Source organism: Carex rostrata, chromosome 27, assembly GCF_964058835.1.
Source record: "Carex rostrata chromosome 27, lpCarRost1.2, whole genome shotgun sequence".
Classification (NCBI taxonomy): Eukaryota; Viridiplantae; Streptophyta; class Magnoliopsida; order Poales; family Cyperaceae; genus Carex; species Carex rostrata.
In genome coordinates, this window is record NC_135944.1 from 1,829,515 (window position 1) to 1,846,193 (window position 16,679).

Sequence of the window (16,679 nt, forward strand, 5' to 3'; positions counted from 1 at the left end):
GTGCACAATTTTAAGATTCACGCTGATCAATTTTGAACAAATCTTTATACGAATCAGACAGCTCCGATCAGATATCGGATTGAATTCGATGTGATACCCATCGGACTGCACATCGTTTTCATTTTCCTTTTTGTTTTTTCTTTGTGTGATTCTTTTTCAATTTTCTTTCTTTTCATTTTTAATGATAACTTCCATGGCTGAATACTGTTTCTTAATTTGTACTTAATAATTAAAACATATATTAAGCAATAAAATGTTGAAACCTAAAATTTGAAAACTCAAATTTTCATCACCATCTGTATATTAATATTATGTGAGTTCATTAATCGAAGCTCTTGTAAGTCACTTATATGTCAGTTTTTTTAATATTGCATTTACTTTATCTGACTATTGTGACAACCGTCTATAGTGACAAAATCGATCTAAATTTTCCATTGTATTTGATTGCTTAATTGATTATTCATATATAAAAAATATTCATATATATAGAGGGAAGGCTCCACTGATTAATACATCACGTACTACTTTTTTTTTAAATAACAACCACTATTCCTAAATATTACATGATATGAAAATAATTGATACCTACTTCTAATCACTCTAAATAAATGAACCAATAGATATAACATATAATATTACAATTATCATATACCTAAAACATAGCCAATTCTAGCTGATCATGATGACAAAATTACTTGTATAAAATTAAATAACACAAAACTCCCATGAATCACCTTTCCCTCTCATATTTTATTGATCAAAGAATATTTTTTTATATGTTTACATGGCACCAGCCAAGGGTATTTAACATCAAGATTGAATCCTATTTGTTAGTGGTAGTTTTAACCACTAACCATAAAAAAAAAAAATTGTAGCATTTGTTGTCTATTTTACAACACACTTAGATTAACATCTATAAGACTAGACTTGTACATGTAACGAGAAAGCTACAAAACAGTTAACACAGATAAGTTAAGAACTATTTAAGATGATATAGTTCATATCCAACGGTTTTATTTTGAATTTTAAGATTTAAATTTTGAGTTATTAAATTTTTTAAAAATGGAGGCATGATGGAGGCACAAAAAATGGAGGCATTTGAACCCTCCTCTTAATTGTAATGTGTGTCCCATTCCAGTTTTTGTCAGATGCCGGTCATGACTCATGACATAGAAAATTCTGATTCTTTGAAAAATATTTTTACTTATCTAAAAATAAATAATTCTCAGGGTTTCTGGTCCCTAGAGCTGTTTGGAAAAGGGGATTAAGTAATATGAAGCGTTCACTCACTTTCTTTAACCTTTTTAATCACTTAATAATTCTGAACATAGATTCCTTAATACGGATTAAAAATTCCTCCTTTAGTCACTTTTTACCTCAAATCTTAATCCTTGTCTTGACCTTACCTCTAAATTAACCCTCCTTAGCATCTATCTGCGGATTAAGACAACCAAAAATTAGTTTCTTAGTACAGATTAAGATTTAATCCTACTTTTATTGTTGAACAGCTAAAGATGTAGTACACTTGATCGTTTATATAATTGTGTGTTCTTACTAGTAGTGCAAACGAATCAGATACTATACACTATTATCTAGATTGTATTTAGATTTTTGCGGATTCGGATATTTGGATACTGATAATTTGCATATATATATGATTTTCATGGATACGGTTACAGTTTTGGAAGTGAATACAGATACAGATATGAATAATTATCCATATCTGTAATTTTACAAAAAATTAGGATATCCGTTTGTGCGCATATAGATATGAATAATTATTTTTATTCATATATTTTTATTGTTTATTTAGAAGGGAATATTTTTTTTTTGGTGGTATCTTTTGATTAAAAATATAATAATGTTGGTCATTAGTTTTTAGTAACGAGATATATTTTTTGTAATGACTTAATAATTTGACATGATAAAAATTATTTTGTTGACCATAATTATCGAATATCCGTATTGAATAATACATTAGTTTTGCTACAATATTTAAATTATTTATTAAAATTATATATGTATATCCGTTTAATAATATTTGATCTGTATTTGTATTCATTTATAATATATTTATAATATATGATCTGTATTTATATTCAAAAAAAAAAAATATGGATATAATTTTACCAATATCCGATATGGATATGAATTGCTTGACAATGGTTTTACCAATAAAAATAGATATGGATATGATTTGCACCCGGAGTTCTGACTTTCTTTTTTGTTTAATTATTTTATTCTGACAGTACTAGTAGTGGTTGCAAGATGTATATCTCAAGGGAATAACAAGCTATATATCTTCATTTTAATTCTAACATATAGCACATGTTTAGATCCTGGTCAAGTGCAAAAGGTGCAACTTGGGCCATATTAAACTGACTGTTTGAAATTGTTAAACTTATAATTAATTTATGCAACTAGGTACCATTCCTTGAAAACAGTAAACATAATGTGACGGAGTAATAACTTTGGTACACCTTTAAAAAAACTACAATATTAATTACCTATTTTCCTTTCTAAAATACATAATATCGTATTTACCCTTCTAAATTTTAAAAAGGTCACAAATTTATTCAATTAACTAGATTTTCTATTATAACACATTTTAAATTTATGCAGTAATCATTTTAGCCTTTATTTAAAAAAAAGTATATATAGCTAGTTTAAGAGAAATATTTAGTTCATTGATTGGGGAATTGTGAAGACAAATTGTTCATTTTTTAGGGTATATGAAATTCCAAGAAAACAAAAAGAGAAAAATGTGGAAATTTTATAAGAGATCTAGAGGAGCAAGCTATTAACTAACTTCTCTTATATTCAAAGGAGATAAAATCCTTTGTAGTACACAATTGCATTTCTGTTACTACGCGCATCATCTATTTATACTCCTGCACTGTGGGTTATACAATTTCTAGATAATTCATATTGTTTATTCTACCGACTTGACTAATGTCGGTTTGGATTAATCTAGAAATTAAAAGTAAGATACTCATATATATACATATCCGTCTAAATTTTTACTGGGCTATTGAAGTTAGATGCTGCCAATTTGAACAAAGGAAGGGAGAAAAGGAAATGAGAAAAAATGATGAAGGAAAAAATAGACAGAAGATAAAAGAAAGAAGGTGTGTCGATCGGCAGCCTTATTGCGGTGCTGACGAGAAGGAGACAGAGGTTAAGGGAGTTTCTCGGTTTTCTTGCTCACTTGCTTGTGATCTTGTGGCTACTCTCGAATGACTGGAATGCTACAGGAACAAACTCATCCATTTCATACCCGTTATATGCTGTTTCTGCTGTCATATGTTCGACTATTTTTATTAGACACAAATTAAAAAAAAGAGAGAGCAATCTTTTAGGTTTTTCCTCTAAAGTAACTCAAAATTTGACTTTGGATCCAGCCGTTCGAGCAAAGGAACTCCCATGTTTCATTTCAATTGAACGGTCACGGATCCAAACTCAAACTTTCACTTACTTTAGAAGATCGGAAGGCCTTATTATGAAGGCCCGTCAAGAATTACAACGTTTGAGGGCCAGTTCAAATTCACAGAGATACCAGCGTTTGAGCACTTAAAAAAATTTTGTTTCAAACATGAATAACATGTGAATTACATAATTAGTTTGAGGGACAGTTCATTCAATTTTTTTTTAATATTCAAAGTCACCTCACAATTTTTTATTCCTAATTACCTACTTACTTTGATTTAATTTAAGGAAGCAGCTAACAATCTCCGAACCTCCGTCCCCGAAAAATTCCCGGACATTTTCAACTGATCCTGTAAACTAATTCAACAGATCCGATAATTGTATGGACAAAATCCTGTAAACATATTCACTGGATGTTCTCCAGATGAAACCGCGTGGTCAACGAACAAAGTCCAATTGGCAGTTAAAATCGAGACCACCTTCTAGAAGATATATACGACCACGTTCTATGATGTATTTATTGAACCAGGACCATATTTAAATTCTACAAATATATGCATAAATTATGTAAACAAAAAAAAAAAATATTATTATAGAAGATATTTATTGAACCAGAACCAAATTTAAATTATGTTAACAAAAAAAAAAATATATTTTTAGCTAATTTATTTTTTATTTTTAGAACCTTTTAGAAGATCTTTGTTGAAACGTTTGTACATTCTGTCTTTGTAATTCTGTATCCTTTGCGTGATAATTTGGTAGATGTAAACCTTAATTCTGTAAACTATATGAAATGATTCTGTGAACCTAATGATTTTTAAAATAAAATTTTTAAATATAAATTCATATTTTTGAAACAAAATTTATCATAAATTGTGAACAAAGTTGAAAGCATGAACAACAAAGGCTACATTATTGACATAACACATCATCCAATCCTGTAAACAAATCAGCATAATTCAATTAACTAGTAAAATTCTTTCAATAATTCTGTGAACATATACACCGTGACAAAGAAAAAAAATCTTCCAACAATTTTACATCAGACCATTCACTACTTGCGCACTCTGAAAAATTTTCTGCGAGTGAGAAAAAAGTCTCATTGCAATAATAACCCTCTTCTGAGTTATGTCCTCCTGCAAAATAAAAAAAAAAGATATTATTATTAAAAAAAAAGTTAAATTACAACAAGAAAACAATAGAAATAGCTAAAAAAAAGTAACCTAAGAAAAATTTGTTTCACTATCCGTTATTAACCTGAGAAAATTCTATTTCTAATAAATTATTTACTAGAAATAGGATTTTAAATTTGTTGAATAATTTACCATATGTAGGGCTTATTTTCAATAAATTATTTACCAGAATTGGCATATTTGAAGTTTTATTTAAAACGTGTGTAGACTTGAAAATTTTATATTTTTTATATTAAATAAAAATTTCGGACCAAACTGCCTTTTGTTTCTTGGAGATAAGAATTTGAAGAATATGGAACGGCCATTTTCTAATTTATTAATGGACTAGAATTTGCAGGATTATTTAAGTAAATTTATTTTTAGGAGATAATTAAATGGTCAAATTTAACTTAACTTGTTGTTTTATAATTATATATTAATCTGGCAATTCATTAATATCTATGGAGGCGCGCATATAAAGATGAAAGGTGACAAAGCAGTAAAACTTTATTTAGAAAAAAGAAACACTATAAATATTTGTTCAAACTCACAACAATTATTGAGTGACACATGTTTATAAAAAAATACTCAACAAACACACATGTTAATGACATGTTTTCAATACATAAAAGGGTTATTTTTTTCTAAATATAGTTGGAGTTTCATGTATCCCTCCAAAAACTTTAATATTACGTATTTTTTCTCAAAAGTATAACATCTTCTATTTAATTAAAATAAAAATTCTAATATTACTAAAAAATAAAAAATATAACATCTTTTATTTTATTAAAATAAAAAATCAGAAATTCTATTTGTGATAAATTATTTACTAGAAATAGGATTTTAAATTTGTTGAATAATTTACCGTACATAAGGCTTATTTCTGGTAGATTATTTACCAAAATTGGAAGATTTGAAATTTTTTTCAAAATGTGTGTAGACTTGAAAATTTTATATTTTTTATATTAAATAAAAATTTCGGACCAAACTGTCATTTTTTTTCTTGGAGATAAGAATTTGAGAAATATCTGGAACGACCATTTTCTAATTTATTAATGGATTAGAATTTGCAGGATTATTTAAGTAATTTTATTTTTAGTAGATAATTAAATGCTCAAATTTAACTTAACTTGTTGTTTTATAATTATATATTGGTCTGACAATTCATTAATATCTATGGAGGCGCGCATATAAAGATTAATGGTGACAAAGCAGAAAAACTTTATTTAGCAAAAAGAAACACTATAAATATTTGTTCAAACTCAGGAAGATGATGAGGTGTTGTTTCATATCTTTTGAGATGAGCGAGGTGGTCCAATAAAAGATAAGCCATATGCTTTTAGTGTGGAGAACCTAAACGGAGGAGGTTCGGTCGAAGGCGGAGGTGTACTACGGGGATGCAGTATGCCAGGAGAAGACAAAAAATAGGTGGGGCTGCCAGGCTACTGCCCTGCGGGACATCACCGAGTGAAACAATTATTGAATAGAGCAAAGCAAGTAATAATTACAATGAAGATTGTTTTTCTACTTGTTATCGTTTTGTTTTTTTCTGGTACGTAATTAATTAATTTCATTTCATATATATGTCGTTAATTATTACAGCTAGCTAGCTATCTAGAACTATATATTATTATTTTTTGTTTTCCAATAAAATAAATTAATTAGGTCCAACACTTACAGTAAATGCATGTGATGAAATGGAGATGTATTTGCCATTATATTGCACTGATCAGGGACGGTGCAATTTCGGAATGGATTGCACTCCCAAATTGTGCCAACAAAAATGTGGTGAACAAAGTTTCGGAAGCCCCATCAAAAGCCGATGTCAAGACAACAAATGTTATTGTCTGTATGACTGCTAGCATATCGATGAATATATATATATTCGTCGATCTGCTAGCAGTCATAGAGGCAATGACATTTGTTGTCTTGACATCAGCTTTTGATGCAGCTTCCGAAATTTTGTTCCCCACATTTTTATTGACACAATTTCAGAGTTCAATCCATTTTGAAATTGCGCCGTCCCTGATCAGTGCAATATAATAGCAAATACAACTCCATTTCATCACACACATTTATTGTTGGTGTTGGACCTAATTAAATTTATTTTATTGAAAAACAAAAAATCATAATAATATATAGTTCCAGCTAGCTAGCTAGCTGTAATAATTAATATATATATGAAATGAAACTAATTAATTACGTACCGAAAAAAATCAAAACGAGAACAAGTAGAAAAATAATCTTCATTGTAATTATTACTTGCTTTGCTCCATTCAATAATTTAACCTATGAAAGCAACAAATTATCCTAATTTAACATATGAAAGCAACCTAAAGAACTTCACCGTTACTGGTACCTCCAAGTTGCACTTCTACCTACTGTAGGTACGGTTTACCAGTATTTTTCCTGACCCAATTTTCCTACTGCTGATCGTTGTGTCTGAACAGACCCTTATCAAGGATCTGACTGATGTTATTCTGTGCCGCTACATACTCCGGTATCGTTCCTTCTAATGTGGTACCCATTGTGCGCACCCAATTTGCCATGTTATGTGGTTGCGTGAGTAATGTCCTGCTTACATGTCGTATGATGATACTGCCAGCCGCTTCCTAGTATAATAGCATAGGTCATGCTACCTTTTCCGCTGCTTTCTAGGAAGGAATATTTGCGCAATCTCCCTGTATTATAGCATCCACCAAAGACTTGCAATCATAACATATAGTCACAGGTATGTGCTGAGCCTATTTAACATAGTTCAGTGCTTCAAGTACAGCCTGTGCCTTGGCATCAAAAGGGTCTTCGCATGTAGTGTGACCTGTGTGAGCATGCATAAGCTCCCCCTCTGCGTCAAAACAGAAAAAAGCTGTACCTGTCTTTTTTGTGCTGTCCCAGGATGCATCTGTAAGAATTGTGATAGTTCCAATTGGCATGTCAATACCCTCTACCCTTTCTTTTGAGAGCCCATTTTCAGATGCAGTGTTGGCCTTCCCCATTGCTCTTGCCTATTCTATTATCCCTGTCGGTGTTGCAATTTCACCCTTGAAAATGAGAGAATTTCGATCCTTCCATACGCAGGCAACAGACAGAGGGCCACAAAGTGTTATCTGAGAACTGTTACACTCAGCCCTGATGATGGCAAAGCTGGAGTAAATGTGATCAATTTGAGATCAATACATCCACTGAATTGTGGGGCCCACGTTATAAATATCCAATTTCTCGGATGGGTATTCTCCCTAATAACTGTCCTGTCCTGAAAGTTGAAACGACATTTTCGGAGAGGCAACCTCGTTATTTAAGTATGTTAAAAAGCAGAAAACCCTCAGATCCCTATATATAACATTAATTAGTACTCTTCACCTCACTAGCTCACTTCCCTTCCATGTTTCTTTCCAGGAGAGAACGAAGCAAGAAACAAAAAAGAGAGAAAAATTCAGATTTTCGTGAGCAACTCACTAGGAAGACAATCACTGTTGATGTCGAGAAAACCGACACGATCAAAATAGTCAAGTCAGCTAGTTCACTTCACTGTTTCTTTCCAGGACAGAGAGATCCAAGAAACAACTTTCAGCGACTGGCATCAGCACTGGCCGCTGATACGGTTCCAGTGCTGACACTAGTGGAAAAACAGGAATCAGGATCGGCTTATCTGGATCGGGTGTACGAACCAACCGATACTAATACCTATCTGGATCGGTTCTATTACTAAAACCGATACTAAAAGCTAATGAAAGCACTGCACTATCAGGATCGGTTCTAAGCTTAGAACCGATGCAGATACTATCAGGATTGGTTCTAAGCTAAGAACCGATCCTAATTGTAAAGTATCAGGATCGGTTCCTAGCTAAGAACCGATCTAGATAGTATCAGGATCGGTTCTAAGCTAAGAACCGATCCTAATACTTGATAATTAGGATCGGTGCCTAGCTAAGAACCGATCCTGATACTATTTTTTTTTTCAAAGATGGTTCTCCAAAAAAATAAAAATAAAAAGTATCAGGATCGGTTGTTTATAAACAACCGATCCTGATGATAACTCACTATATAACCTGCTTAGGGTTCTTCTTATTTTCATTTTGCGCCTCTCATTTTCAACTTAGCGTCTCTCTCGGTCTCCGTATCTCCCTCTCAAATCCTCTCAAATCCCTCTTGTATCTCCCTAGAAAAAAGGTTAGTTGTTTGTTTTTCTTTACTGTTTTGCATTGTCTTTATTGTGAATTAATGTATCATCAATGCTCTTAGATTGTTTAATTGACAAAACACAAATACAAGATAGATCTGGTCCAATCTAATTTTTTGAGGTAATTATTTGGAGTTTTTGGAGGGAGGAAATGGTGTTTTCTGGTTTTTTTTTTTTTGGTTTTGCATAGCAATGTGTTTTCTGGTAAGTGGTAACAGTATTTTAATTTATATACGTGATAGCGGGAATTCACGCAATAATTGAGTTGTACTGCTGGTTTTATGAAATATAATTATTATCAGGAGTCTTAATTCTCTGTTATCTAATTTGTGAAAAAAAAAATAGTATCAGGAACGGTTGTTTATAAACAACCGATCCTGATACTATTTTTTTTTTATCAAATTTGGTTCTGCAAAAAAAAAAAAAAAAAAAAAAAAAAAAAATGGTATCAACATCGGTTGTTTATAAACATCCGATGCTGATACCATTTTTTTTTTTTTTTTGTAGAACCAAATTTGAAAAAAAAAAAAATAGTATCAGGATCGGTTGTTTATAAACAACCGTTCCTGATAGTTATTATCAGAATCGGTTGTTTATAAACAACCGTTCCTGATAGTTATTATCAGAATCGGTTGTTTCAACAACCGATCCTGATAGTATCAGTATCGCCTTCATCAGGATCGGTTGTATTCCTATACTGATATGCGTATATAACCGATCCTGATTCCATATTTTCCACTAGTGTGATACGGTCGTTGATATCTTTAGTCGCCTGATTTTGAGTGAAATTATTTTCTTTTCTTTTTTAAATTTAAGCATCAGTGACCGGCGTAAGCACCGGCCACTGATACGGTTGCAAAAAATCCGTTCTATTGTAGTGTAAAATTACATGTTATTATCAAATTGATAATCACATGGACACTGCAGTATACCCGCATTATCCAGCAAGCTAATTACCTTCCGGTCCATACACCGTTTTTTTTTAGCATGAGAACTATTGAAATAAATAATTAAAGAATGCAAATTGTTTGAACCAATTCTGACCAATTAAATTAACGCCTGTATTTTAATATTTATTTTAAGAGCGTAATTTTTTTAATATATTGATATTGATGTTCATGATGGCTGTATAAAATGCGATGTTAATTTTTTGGAAGCAGCTAACAGTCCACCCACTCCAGTCCCTCAAAAATCCCCGAAGATTTTCAACTAATTATGTAAACATCAATACTAAATCCTGTAAATTAATTCAACAAATTCTGTAAACATAAAAACGCGTGAAAGCTGTTAAAAACGCGTGAAAGCGGTTAAAAACACGTGACAGCTGTTGAAAACGCGTGACAGCTGTCGAAAACGCGTGACAGCTTTTGGGGACCACCTTCTGTGAACATACACATAATATCCTGTAAACATACACATATTATCCTGTAAACATACACATATTATCCTATAAACATACACATATAATTCTGTAAACATACATAGTGTACTTAAAATTATAGCAGTTGAAATATCCTGTAAACATACACATATTATCCTGTAGACATACACATATTATCCTATAAACATACACATATAATTCTGTAAATATACATAGTGTACTTAAAATTATAGCAGTTGAAATTATGGCAGTTGTGGTAGTTAAAAACGCGTCAGAACTAAGCTAAAGGAAAGGCTTTTATACACGGAGATTTTTGGGAGACTGTAGCCTGGGGGACATTACATTTTCTCTATTTTTTTTATCAATATATATATAGTATGTCCTTACATTTTCTAAATCACTGAGATGAAGTGTCTTCATTTATTAGGATATATGATAATCGTTACTAAAAATAAGAATTTTGAAAATTTAATTACCGAAACAAAAAATAACATTTATTTTATTCTACATTGAGGAACGGAACTTGAGGGAAATAAATCTGAGAATCACAAGGACCCTGCTTTTTCAAATCAAACCATCCATTTTTTAGAATACACGGATCTCAAAATCAGTTGGATTTAAGCTCGAATCTCAAAACAAATGAATGGTTTGATTTGGAAAAGCGAACTTGAGGCAGTCTAATTGATGGGCATGAATTGAACATTATTTGGTTTGATATCTGGTTAGTGTCATTCCATCTGCGTCAAGATCTGTGTGAACAATTTTATAGTTCTTATAAATCAAATCCTCACAAAATTTAATACAGATTAGATTACTTCAACCGAACATCTACAACAAAGTAGACACTTTTTGCGAGAGAAAAAATGCTTTTACGATGGTCGTTCGTCGCAAAAAGAAAAAACTGAACAATGAGAGTAGCCCCTCGCAAATTCGTCACTTTTTTTATCCTCGCGAAAAGTGTCTCATTCTTGTTGAATTTAATCTGAAACTTATTGGACCGTCTCCATAGTAAATAAATATGTCCGGAAAGTTTTTTACTTAATTTTGACTCAAATTGATGCAGTCATGCAGGTAAGGATATACTTCTGACTCAATAATATTACACGTGTCAAAATGATTAGGCGGTATTACAAAGTTGGGGGAATATAAATAACATATTAACATGCATGCATGGTTGGTGTACGGGCATGAATCAATCAAAAATAAAAATAAATAAATAACATGCATGGTATGGGGACAATATATATAAACTCATGCTATGAATGATCTTTGAAACCAAAATACTAGCATATCGCTCCTCAATTTCCATATTAATTATAATGTTGGATAATTTCAATTAAAGACAACTAAACTTTTAAATTATAAAAGTCAAACAGATATGAGAATCAATTATATAAAATTATTCTACGAAAAATAGTGATAAATTTTATAATAACATGTAATTTTACTCTAAATTATATAGAAAATAATACATAAAAAAAAGATAATTAACCTCCATTATCTTTTTGTTCCCTTCCTCCCTTATCTCATTACTATGTTAACGGAGATAATGGAAAGGCCCTAATCAAATTACTATGTTAAAGAACATTATGGAAAGGTTTAAAGTTGCTTTCGCTGCGTCTACTGTGTTCAACATATGATTTTGAGTATGAAGTTGGCTTTTATTATGACTATGGTGAAACTCAATCTCGTCTATATATTTGCTTCTTATGTGGGTGGATGCGGCAACGAATTTCATTTCAGAAGTACGAGTAAATTTTAATGCATTTTATTTACTTGACAACAAATTTCATTTCGGAAGTACGAAACAATTTTAATTCGTTTTATATATTTGGCAATAGTAAAATTTGTTTAAATACATATTGGCTCACTTGTTTTAATCTTTAAATTTTAATACAAAATACGTTGATTTTCACTAATATCTTATTTTAATTAAATCGATTCATACCAATCTATGTGAGAACAAAAAGATTATGGAGGTTAATTAAAAATTAAATTTACAAATAACATTTTAATTTGAAAATAACTATTTTTTTTAAATAATATTTTAACAAATAATTTCACTTCGAGTTAGAATGTCTAATTTTTATTCTGAATTTCTTTTACCAATCGACTTTCTACCACAATTGTAAAAAAAACCACAGGAACTAGACATGTCATCAGGAAATTTTAAGTTACCTTCTGTGTTAATCAATTTGATGCTTTGATAATTTGATTAATTATAGTCTATGAAGAGAGTAAAATTAGATAATATTTAATACCCGGAAAATTTTAAAGGGCAGAAAAATATTATTAATGATAGATAATATTGAGTTATTTTTTTAAAATAAAAAGGACAGTATTAAATTAAATCTATACATCAAATGTAAACCTTTCTTTTAAAAAACAAATCATTTAGAAACTCTTTCTATTTAGAAAGAGAAAATCAATGCAAAATCCGCCATCTCAAAATGAACACTTTAGTTTGCTACACAATAACACTTTCTATTCCATATTTTTTGTTGTTAATTGTGTTAGAAAAAATGAATAAAAGAATGGAAAAAATTTCTGGTTTACAACATTTGACTTTCACACTATTAGGGAAGAACCCAGTGGTATTGTGAAATATAAAATGAGAATTGCGTTTTCGACATACATTTGACAGTTCTCCCACTTCATTAAACAAATCGGTACAGAGGATATTAATTTTTGTTTCCCATGTTTAAATTCTCAGCATTACAAGTTGAATGTTTCGAAAGCAATTTAATGTATTTTTAATTCAATCATACATCTTCATGAAAGCTTGGGGTATATCTATCTTGTGAGACATGCCAGAGATTTATTCATATTAGAAAATAGCTGGCAAAATAAACAAAAAAATGTTCGTAAAATAATTGCATAAAGAGAAGAACATTAATTACAGAGCGTGCACAATCGAATCCTTCCTGTCACATGCATCTCCTCCTTTATGTCAGTACTCTTAAGAGTTAGGGTTTTTTGGCTTGTTATTTCTATGTAGAGAGGTGGAGAGGAGAGGCAGGGGAAACAAAGACGTACCAACCGTTTGGCGTGTTCAAGAAGATTACGCTGATCGAGCGCAAAAATAAGCGTGGGGAAAGGTTTATCGGAGAAAAGCAGTGGGAACAGGCAGGAAGAGGAGAAAAGGAGAAGAAAGCTAGAGGAAAAAGGAAAATGTGTCTTTGCATTGGGATAGCGGAAATAATTTTCATGTAACTTGTTATGTGGCGAGTGCGTTTTGAACTAAAATTAGACTTTTATACGTTTGGAAACATAAAACATATGCATAAGATCAAAATTAATGTTAATTGCTGAGATTGAAATATGATTTTGATAAGTGGCTCAGATTCTCTTTGGACAAATAGATTCTAGGATCTTCAAAAATCCAATGTCCCATTATTAGTGATAACATAAAAAATTGAAAAAAATAATAATGCAGATCACCATATATAATACACTTCTACTAAAAGGGGATCTCATATTATCCATTTTCTAACGGTTTAGACCGAATCTGGTCTCAAGCCAATACAATAAAGGAATTTTGGCAAGTTACTAAATAACGTGAAAGATTATTTTATCGGTTGGGCCCTCATGGACCGATAGGTGATGAGCACAAATTTCCAGCAGTCCAGATCATTCTTTAATCCACTACAAGTAAATTGTAATAATAGTGTGGATATAATCATATAATGGATTATTACCGTTGGTATCCACGATAATAATCTAGAGTCTACATTGCATCTGGTGCCGAATATGAGGGTGCGCTTAAGATCATATTTTGCGACTGAAGTATTGGCCATTGTTAAGTTCGCTTTATCACTTGTGCTACTTGCATACATGGAGGACATAACAAATTTGGTAACCGAGGAGTTGCTCATGCTCACGGTTATGATAAAGCCAAGTTTCAACCAGATTGCCAATGTTATCACACACAATGCTCTGGCAGTAAACTCCGCAACACCAAATGAGAAAGAGAGAATTGCGCCACATATTTGGCAATTCTAAAGCTAATTTCACTACTGCTTACTTCCCAATATCTGATTGTGGACAATAAATTGGCCGCATTTTTTACTATAGTGAATCTCAATCTCGCATATGTGCTTATTTTGTGGGCGGCTGCCGCAACAAAGATCAGATTATTCAAACTAAGATTCGTACTTGAATATTTATATCTGATTTTATTTCAGATATATTGAGAACTGAAAAGAACAGCATGTTTGTTGTCTTATCAAGAAATCAGAGTATGGGTAGTCTTAATTAGCACAGATTATCAAGAAATCAGAGTATGGATATCATTGCATCATTACATATCCCATGATCGCTGAAGGTAAAGAATCATACTAGGTTAACTCAAACCAAGAAGCCATACTGCTCTAGTATTCTTACTGGTTAAATAAAATCAGAGTTTAAACCAATTGTTAGAATCAGAGAGACACCTTTATGACTAAAAAAAAGTCATTTAAGGGAAATAATACAGTCAGTTGATCTGAATAATGCACATTATATTTCAAGGTTTAACAGCAAGATATAATCATGAAACAGAACAACTTCGTAGCAGAAATATAATAAGTACAATCAAATAAACTAACATATAGCACCGAATCTATCAATAAATTCAAATATTCCATGGAGGATAGACTAGATTAATCAATACATCTTGCAAATGCAATAAACACAGAAAATGTAAGAAATGGTTGCATATACCTAGCCTTTCTTGGATCTTGGACTTGACTATTCTGATTGTGTCGGTTTTCTCAACCTCAAGCATGATTGTATCTTTGTTTCTTACGAAGATCTGCATTTTTTCCTCTTGGTTGTTTCTTGGATCGCTCTGTCCTAGAGAGAAACAGTGAAGTGAACTAGCTGACTTGGCTATTTTGATCCTATCGGTTTTCTCGACATCAACCTGATCGTCTTCCCAGTTAGGTTTTTCACGAAAATATGCATTTTTCTCTCTTTTTTATTTCTTGGTTCCTTCTCTCCAGGAAAAGAAACCGGGAAGTGAGCTAGTGAGCTGAAGAGTACTAATTAATGTTATATATAGGGATCTGAGGGTTTTCTGTTTATTAACATACTGAAATGATGCGGGCCCCATAATTCAGTGGATGTATTGATCTCAAATTGATCACACTTACTCGAGCTTTGGCATCATCAGGGCTGAGTGTAACAGTTCTCTGATAGCACTTTGCGGCCCTCTGTCTGTCGCCTGCCACCTGTTTGTAAAAATGCCACAGAGAACGAAATACATGAGCATAATTGAGAAGGTAGAGATGAGACTTGAGAGGAACAAACGAGATTATAGTGACTGGAAAGGTTGGTTGGATCGGCGTCAAGATCTGGTCTCGGAGGTCGAATACATGCATCACTCCGGTTTATTAATTCTAATTATTATAATCCCACCAGGTCAAACTACAAATAGTTTAACGATTTAAATAGGTTATTTCCAATTCATTGGATGTGCATGTACTGGAGCTGGAGCTGATGGATGTGTGAAGCATGAAGGCTGCTTGATGCGTGAAAGGCTCCAACAAAGCTAAGGTACCGGTTGATTGGTAAGTTAGTACGCCTGATGCGTACTTAGCATTTTAATAATTTAATTTTTTTTCATCTGTAGGAATTTATCAAATAATTTTTTTATAATCAAAATCATATTTTTAAATGAGAAAGGGGAAGAAATGCGAAATTTTTTTTATAAACCATAATTAATTAAATCAAATTTAGTAAACCAGTGTGATTGTTTTTTTTTTTTTTTTGGAAAAAGCATAAAGATTGAATGGCCATTTCGGTCTCCATATTTACTTTTCTCCAGACCGAATTGACTATTCAGTCCCCACATGCAATTGATTTAATATTATTTCATATTAAAAGAGTTAGACAATTTACACTAAACCGCCTCCAATTAATAATACTAAACTTGATGAATAAAATACCAAGTTTCTAATTAATGGAATAATTTGTCAAATCAATGGAGTGTAATGAAAATTTTGTTTTCTTTTGGTATTTTGTATTTTTAAGTTTTTTCTATTTTTATATAATACCATTTGTATTGTCGAAAATAGTGTCCCAGCGGAGAGTACAGGCGGCGAGTACCGGATAGGATTTGCAATATTTTTTAGTCCCACAATATTTCCTTAAATCAGATAGCCACCATATATAAAAGAACTGCACAACATGATTGTCGCCTTCCTTGAGGCAGTGCATTACAAATGCATTTAGCAAAACAAACAACCTAAACTTGAGAACCTATAGTGCACGTCATGTGCACTCAGCCATTTTTTAATTTTGCGAGAAAATATTAATGGTTCTACTTAAACGAATCTAAACGTACTTTCTTAGAAATTCCACATGTTAAAAATCTAAAAACACCAATCCGCTCTCTGTAACTCAATTCTATATAACTTTCATTTTATGGTACAATTAAAATGACCCACCTGTCTACAGCTGTAGCACAAAGCCCTCCTGCGACAGTAAGAAGGTCGGTCCAAACCCTCCATTGTCGTCGCAGGAGAGGTGCATGTTACAG